Raw genomic sequence first — 9,329 nt, 5'->3', positions numbered from 1 at the left:
AACTCCCAATTTTACCCCAAATACAGATTGCAGAATCACATCGGTTACACATCCACATTTTTACATAATGCCATATTAGTAACTGTTGTATTCTGCTACCTTTCCTATCATCTACTATCCCCCCTCCCCTCCCCTCCCATATTCTCTCTCTACCCCATCTACTGTAATTCATTTCTCTCCTTGTTTATTTTCCCATTCCCCTCTTATATGTAAGTTTGTATAACAATGAGGGTCTCCCTCCATTACCATGCAATTTCCCTTTTCTCTCCCTTTCCCTCCCACCTCATGTATCTGTTTAATGTTAATCTTTTCTTCCTGCTCTTCCTCCCAGAATGGTTATTATAAAAAAGAAAAGATAACAAGTGCTGGTGAGGTTGTGGAGGAAAGGGACATTTACATACTGTTGGTGGCCTCACATTCATTCTGGAGAACAGTTGGAACTCCTTATAAAACTTGTAAAATATTTGTAAAACTTACAAATATGTTTTATCTGTACTAGGTTACATGTTCTGTCTCTTTCCACTCTGACCTATATTCAGACTACTTTTCTTGAAGACTAGTGATGCAGAAGTTGACATCATTTGGAGAATCTGGCTAAGGAGAAGTTGGGTTACAGTGTGGTCATTGCCAGCCCTGCTTAGCAGGAATGCCTCTTCCAGAAATGCTATACTGCCGCTGGGGTTCTCTGCTATCATGACTGATGCTGTAGAGCAGAAGGTTATATCCAGCTTTGAAATATTTCTTACAGTGCCTGGCACCAAATACATGTGATACCAGTGATAGAGAAATTTTAAGCTAAGGATTTGATTCTCATTAACTACAAGTTAAAATTAAAGTTTACTTCTATTAAGAATATGCTGGAGGCTGGGGGTGTGGCTCAGCGGTAGAGCGATTGCCTTGCTTGTGTGAGGCACTGGGTTCGATCCTCAGTACCACGTATATTGCGTCCATCTACAACTAAAAAAAAAAAGTTTAAAAGAAGAATATGCTGATGAAGAGGGAACACCATATATTATTTCCTTTTTTGATGGAATTCATGATATAAATTTAACAGGATTCTTGTGATTTTAAGGCCTAATCATACAGTGAGTATGGCTGTGTATGGAGTTGCATGTAGTATACATCCCAACTGTCAGTAATAAAAAGCAAATCTGAATCAACAATGTTAGAGAAAAGACTGAATTATCCTTATAGTGGAGATGACACAGGACTATAGAGGCATAAAGAGCTAACTCAATTTCCCCCTTGTGAAAAAACAAAGTGTATCAGATTTAAATGATTGAGACTCCAGAATATTCCACTTACACCATAAGACTCAAGAGTTTAAAGATAGGCAATGAATAAAACAGAAATTCATGTTAGTGGGCTTCTTCCTACCATGAACAGATGAATACAACAAAGTTTTTTTTTATAAAGAAATGCTTTTGACACATGTGCTTATGACAATAATTTTACATATTTCTAGAATTCCCTGTGGTGATCTGATACATGCATATAATGTGCCACGATCAAATCTTGGTAATTAGCATACCTGTTTCTTTAAACATTTATCGTTACTTTGTGATGTAAAACTGCCAACTCTTTTATTATAGTTCTTTATAAAGTGTATAATAAATAATCATGGACTGTAGTCACTCAACTATGCTGTAGAATGATAGAACTTACCCCTCTTAGGTAACTGTATTTTGTTCCCATTATTCAACCTCCTTTTATCCTACTTCACGCTTACCCTTTCTAACTTCTAGTGATCATTATTCTACTCTCTACCTCTATGAAGTCAACTTTTTTAGTTTCTACATATAAGTGAAAACATACAGTATTTGTCTTTCTATGCTTAGTTTATTTAATTTAACATAAGGTCCCCCAGTTCTATTGCTGTTATTGCCAGTGGCAGGATTTCCTTCCTTTTATGGCCAGATAGTATTCCATTGGGTATATACACCAGATTTTCTTTTCTTTTTTCTTTTTTGGAGGAGGGCGGTATTTGTTCTTTTTAGTTATACATGATAGTAGAATGTATTTTGATATACCATACATACATTCATTTTTGTGGTTGTACATGATGTGGTGTTACACTAATTGTGTATTCATATATGAACATAGGAAATTTATGTTACTGTCTTTTCTGTTCTCATTCTCCCTCCCTTCCAACCGTCCCCCCCCCCTGTCCAATCCAGTGAACCTCACCCCCTACCCAGCCACCCCTGCCTATTGAGAGTCAGCATCCACTTATCATAGAGAACATTTGGCCTTTTTTTTGGGGGGGTGGGGGTTGGCTTATTTCACTCAGCATAATAGCCTTCAGTTCCATTGATTTACTGGCAAATGCCACAATTTCATTCTTCTTTATGGCTGAGTAATATTACAAATTGTTTTATGAACCACATTTTCTTTATCCATTCATTAGTTAAAGGGCACCTAGGTTGGTTCCATAGCTTAGCTACTGTGAATTGAGCTGCTCTAAATATTGATGTCTCCTCCTCAGTATTTTATGCTGATTTTCAGTCTTTTGGGTAGATACCCGAGAAGTATGATAATTGGGTCAATGGTGGTTCCATTCCAAGTTTTCTAAGGAATCTCCATACTGCTTTCCTGAGTGGCTGCACCAATTTGCAGTCCCACCAAAAATGTATGAGTGTACCTTTTCCCCCACATCCTCACCAACATTTATTGTTATTTGTATTCTTGATAATTGTTACTCTGGAGTAAGATGAAGTCTCAGCGTAGTTTTAATTTGCATTTCTCTAATTTTAGTTTGATACCATCCCATTTATTGATTCTTGATTTTACTTCTTGTGCTTTAGGAGTCTTGTTGAGAAGCACCTAAGCAATTCACCCTGAGAAGCCTGGCCAATTGAGGCCCAAGGAAACAGCCAAGTGGCCCCACTTACCCTCTTAGAACCCCAGGAAACAGATGGGTGGCCATGCCTACCCACTCTTAGCCCAGAAAAGCAACTTCTCAGGGTAGGCTGCCCTCTTGAGAGCCTATAAAAGCATTATACAGCCTGAAGACACTGAGAGGTACCCTTCCTAGGTCCACCAGTATGGCCTGGCCCCCACGCAGCTCTCAGACGGCACCCTGGCTCCATTATCAAACACACTACACTGACCCTACCAGAATGGTCCTATTTCTGCAGAGCCCTTGCAAACCAATGGATGACCTCTTTATTATTTATTTATTTATTTATTTATTTATTTATTTATTTATTTATTTATTGGTACCAGGGATTGAACCCAGAAGCACTTAACCACTGAGCCACATCCCCAACCCTTTTTAAAATTTTATTTAGAGGCAGAGTCTCACTGAGTTGCTTAGGGCCTCACTAAGTTGATGAGGCTGGCTTTAACTCACAATCCTCCTACCTCAGCCTTCTGAGCCACTGGGCTTCTTTCCTCTTTTGATTCGCATCCTCAGTAGCAATTCTGCACTCCCCAGTAGATACCTGATCCTCTAAATCATGTCTGGATCTTTCTAGAAATCTTGAGAGATAATCATGGAATGATGACAAGGGAAATGATATCAGAGAAATGGCCAAATCTCTGTCAACTACATTAAAATCCTCAGGTCACAGGGGTGACTCTAACAACTATCACTGAAAGTGCAGCTTGCTGACTAGCAGCACTAACCACCACCAGGAAACTTGTCAAAAATGCAAATTTATAGGCTCCACCCAGTCTTTCTGACTCAGAATTTCTGAGGGTGGGGCCCATCATCTGTGTTTAATGTTCTCTCTGGGTGATTCTCATACATGCTAAAGTTTGAGAGCCATTCTCTAATCTGTTTCCCCTTTGCAATCAGCTTTCATGATACCTCACCAGTTTTGTTTTGCATTAACTGGGCTAATGGTCTCTTTAGATAAGCTGTAGGAATGGGGAGTTTGGAAGTTACGAAACCAGGCACAGGGAATGGGAAAGGTAGAAGTCAGAAAAGAAGGATGAAGTTTACACAAGTGTGATTCCACAGTCCTTCTGTGGGATAACATTTCATATTTTCTGCCTCATATGGACTGAGGAGCTAAGCAAGTCTTTTAAACAAAATTTAAATCTAGCATTGGACTGGGAAATCAAGCAAAGGACAGAATCCCAGGTGATTATCTTTGTTTGGTCTAGTCTCCCAGCTCTTTTTCTACTCTGGCACCCAAAGATTACTACCACCAACAACACTCTATAAGTTATGGCTTACATATTCATTCCATAGAGCTACAGTTTTCTTGCTTTAGATACCTAACCCTGAGTAAGAGAGAAGTCGTCCATTACACTGGGTATCCTTTATCTGTGTTCTGTAGAGCGCTATGGCAACTGCATAAACCTATGTTCTCAGAAATTATGCATAGTCATCTCTCAGTATCCATGAAGGATTAGTTCCAGGATGCCTTGTGGATTCCAGAATTTGTGTATGCTCAAGTTCTTTGTACAAAATTGCAATAGTTCTTGCATGTAATCTATACACATCCTCCTATATACTTGAAATAACTAATATAATGCAAATACTATGTAAATAGTTGTTATACTGTATCATCTAGGAAATAATGACAAGGAAAATAGTCTGCATAAAGTCAGTACAGATGAAATCCACCCCCGCCCCCCCACAAATTAAGGCATTTCCGATCTGTAGTTTGTTGACTCCGCAGATGCAGAACACGCAGCATGGAGGGCTGATTGTACTACTGAAATTTCTCTGTGTGTCTGCCATATCACTGCCTAGTAAAATTCCCATATTATGATGCACAGATCTCTCTCTCTCTTTTTTTTTTAATTTTGGAGAGATGAGTCATTCAGCACAGATAGCATAGGTTTCCACACTTCCTTTCAAATGGGTTATGCCCATCCTTTCATGAATGAAGACAAGTGGCTACTAATCTGTGACACGATTCAAGTAGGATTCCTGATGTTTCTTTGAGGAGGAAACACACTTTAGGAAATTTGGCAGTGTGGAGGTGCTATAATAATTTTGCTGGAGGCTTCACATAATTGTTCCAATCAAGTTACTAGAATTTCATTCGCTTTTTGGGTAGAGTCCAACAGAAACAAGCTAAGAACTTTTATGCCAACCAGAAAACACTGTGAGTGATTTCAGCAATGTTATAAACACTTCCAAGGAAGGATGAGATTTTAGGGTTGACCTGGAGAAGATATACAAAACTGTGTTCCCTTAAAAATCATTGCTCATGGCTGAGTGTGGTGGTGCACGCCTGTAATCCCAGTGGCTCGGGGAGGTTAGGCAGGAAGATAGCGAGTTCAAAGCCAGTCTCAGCAACAGCAAGATGCTAAGCAACTCAGTGAGACCTGTCTCTAAATAAAATACAAAATAGGGCTGGGGATGTGGCTCAGTGGTTGAGTGCCCCTGAGTTCAATCCTCATTAACAAAAAGAAAAACAAATTAAAAGTCATTGCTCACAATATAGATGTGAATGTTGTTTATTTTTTATACCATTTCTTTGTGTGCTATGAGATATGCCTATGGAACCAAATTTTTGTTCTCTTCTTCTCAGCATTCAACTTTTATTTCTCATGTAAGACTAATGTCAACAAACTTCCTATTATGCTATTAGATCATAAGTTGTACAATATAAAAGCTAATAATTAGGTCAATGAGTCAGACATAGAAATGAGAAATCGGGTGGAGCAGAGCAAAATTTTCATTTCATAAGAATGGAAAAAACAAGAGAAGCTATTTTATTTAAAAGGAGGTGGACAGATGCTTTTATTTAGGTTCTAAAGTAAGTTGTTATTCTATAGTAGCCATATCACTTTAATGTGAATATTTTTCCCAAAGATACTTATTTGTAAACATCAGTGACTAATTCTTACATCATAGTTTTCCTGTTTTCATCTTTGTTTCTTTGTTAAGCTACTATCTATATACCACAGGCAAAACCAACTAGAATTGAAAAACCTGGTCGTTGACTCGTGAGAGGTAGCCACACCTCACCTTGGGAGCCCAGAAATGCCAGTTTTGCTACTCTCAATCCAAACTATCCACACCTTAGACAAAGATCACCCGAATTTTCTCTTCCTCTCCCTGAGCACTTATTATTTTCCTCTCTCACAAAAGACATGAATTATTTTCCTCTTTCTTCTAGAAGAACCTGTCCTGATTCTACCCTAAGTGTGATGTTCTAGAGATCCCAATTCAAGTGAGGAGTAACCTGGTCTCAGCCCAAGCCCCTAAAGCCTATGTCCAACCCCATTTCTGCCATCCCTTGTCTGAGCTTAGGTGAGAGGGGCAGGCTCCCTGTCCTCACTCTCACCAGGATGAGAGGACTGGCCCAGATTGTGGATCTTTAGGGATTGTGGATCTATGACACTGATTCTTTAGGATTCCCTTCTTTTCTGTCTCCAGGTGAGTTCCTCAATGTGTGCCTTACAGTTTACAAATTCTTTCATACCTTCATGATCAAAAAGAGCCTTTTCACACTCCTGTTCTTGTTCATTCTTTGTATTAGCTCTGAGGAATAGTAAGGTAGATTTTATTATCTTCATTTTAGGGGTGAAGAAACATAAGCTAATAGAATTTATGATTATGATTTATGCTCATTGGCTCACAGATTCCAAAGCGTGAAGCAGGAACCGACAGCCATGCTTTTACTAAGTGTCTCCTCCTCCCTGCTGCTACCAGGTCTTCTAGGACATAACAGATACTCTTCATTTCCAGTGTTTGAAAACACAAACTCTAATCAATTCATTTTTATTTCTAACACTCCTCCCTCATTCTGAAGCATCAGAGCCTTGAATTCTAATTCAAGGGACAGATTCAGAAAATGACAACTGTATATGTGTTTAATAGGATTGTTTTAATCACTGGAAATAAAAGGGCCAAGAATAGGGTGAAGGGAGTAAGATCTTTGCCTCAGGCATAAAATCTAAGCAGACACCAAATAAATAAATAGTAATCAAGATGAATTTGCAATGCAATATTTTAAAATGAAAATTTACATAAAAAATACATTTTAGAAAAAATGAAAATTTTAAATAAAAATAGGATCAATAGATGGGAAAGGGATAAAATTATTTGAAGAATTACATGAATGACATTTTCAACCTGCTAAACATGGCTACTGTGCCGAATCTCTACTCTCTGCTTCCTCACTTCTGATTATGTAGGGGAAATAAATAAACCATTCATTTAAACAACCATTAATTTTTTTCTGTTACTTGCCACCAAATATTCTTTTACCTAAAACAATAATTTTGAATCTCACTGGCTGAACATGGCCCCTAGACTGCATCATATACCAAGGACGTATACAATAAATATTTACTGATCTAAAATAAATTTTCCATGAACTGAAGACACTTAGAAAATAAAATACCTAGAAGTTGTGCAGAAAATTCAAAACTACTTGGATAGAGAGTACAGAGAGTCAGTACTGAGAGGGCCATAACAAGTGTTGGTCAACAGACATGATGATAGTGGTTCGTGCTTTCCAACTATTCATTATGTTTTGGAATGTCGACTTTATTCCTAAGATCTGAAGCTTTTTCAAACGTAGCACATAAATTTGTTTTAGTTCATGGATAGAGTCCAAGCTATCAATTTACTTGTAGGATGAATTATATATTAATGACATTAGCTGCTACTGTGCCATTTACAGCAGCCATTTAAAAACTGTTTTTGCCAAACTCCAAGCCCTCAAACATCAGTCTGAAGACAAATTCGACACTGTATCAGCCTTCAAAGAACTTACCATGTGATGGGAGATCCCAGCAGGGAGTCTATCTCCCCTTGGCCTGTTTCCTCCCAACCTTGCCATCCCTAGTCCTACTTGGTAGACTTCAGGCAGTCAGAGCTGCCAGCAATGGAGATATATATATATATATATATATATATATATATATATATATATATATACTACTCCATCAGTAGTAAATTTCCCTAATACTACTCCCATCATGGTAGGGGCGCCAGCAATGGAACTAACACTGCAACTTAGAACACTGACAGCTTTTTCTTGAAAAAATCTGTTGATTCTACTTGATGGTTAGGTTGCACAGGCCCAGTTGGAAGACCAGAGTTTTAATCTCAATGTCTGACATTGTTTCCTCTGAACGCCAAACAGATGATCAACAAATTTGTGGAACACAATCCAACAATAACTGGGAGACTACCTACATAGATATTAGTTGCATTGTGTAATATCACAATATGGCTGAGGAACATTCCCATAGTACCAATTTAAACTAGTAGCAATGAATCCAAACTTGCTTAGCAGGGCAAAGTCTGTCATCATTCTTTGTGGAGAGCAAACATGTATCTAGTTAGTGGTTATTACATAAATTAATAATTACAACATATCTTGACTTGACTTGGTCTCAATTAGCTCTTATTTTTAATATATTTAAAATTTTCCCTAATGTTCACAGGCATTTGTTACATTCCTCTAGTGACATGTTGGGCATTTGACCATTATATCACAACTACTTTAGTGTGCACTAAAAATTTACTGCATTCTCCAGCACTGTGTCAGCAATTTTACATCTGCAAAATTAACTAAAAACTTGCAACTAATAGTAAAATTCATTGTACTTATTTTAAATGGTTTTTTAAAATTGTGCTATATTCTTATATGAAGTCATAACCTCATTTCAGGTAGGTATGAAACAAGCTGACAAATTACATACTTCTTTGAGCTTATTATTCTGTCTCTTTACAGATGCAATTGGTTTCTAACAGTTAAAGGACACAATACAGATTAAGAACAAGGAAACCTGGGATCTAGAGCAGACTCACTGGCTATAAAAATTTGGCAAAATTATTCCTAGCTTGGGCCCCAATCATTTTTTATATAAATACTCAAAATAAGGTGATTTTTAGCTAAATATATTCCCAGATTTTTTTCACAAACACACATTAATTCTTCAGTCTGTTCACAGAGAAGTAGTATGTTCCATTAACATTACATTAAGTTTCTAATACATGTCATATCTGAGATTGGGTTAAAGATTATAAATATTAAATGTAAATCTAGGCTTGTTTTGGCAGAAAAATATGTATGTCTATTACTGTGAATATATAATGTATTATTTTAATATAATATGAATTAATATATAATTTGTTATAAGTACATCGTCATACAAGACAAATGCAAGGTTTTATGAAGCGTTTTTAAATTCTCTCTCACCTTTTGTCTAGATCTTGATTTTAGTACCTTTTGTAATATAATTATTAGTTTCTTTGCCAATCTTCCCTACGATGCCTTCTTCAAAGGTTTGGGATTGTATATCATTGTCTTCCTGAAGCTAGCACCATAATTGGTACAAGCAAAGAATGCATTAAATATTTGCCAAATGAATATGTTCAACAGTAATCTGAGGATATTAAGTATAAT

This window comes from Marmota monax, unplaced genomic scaffold (genome assembly GCF_021218885.2).
Source record: "Marmota monax isolate L192 unplaced genomic scaffold, Marmota_monax_Labrador192_F-V1.1 WCK01_AAM20220418_F8-fsc00013, whole genome shotgun sequence".
Lineage (NCBI taxonomy): Eukaryota > Metazoa > Chordata > Mammalia > Rodentia > Sciuridae > Marmota > Marmota monax.
This window is presented reverse-complemented; position numbering follows the sequence as displayed.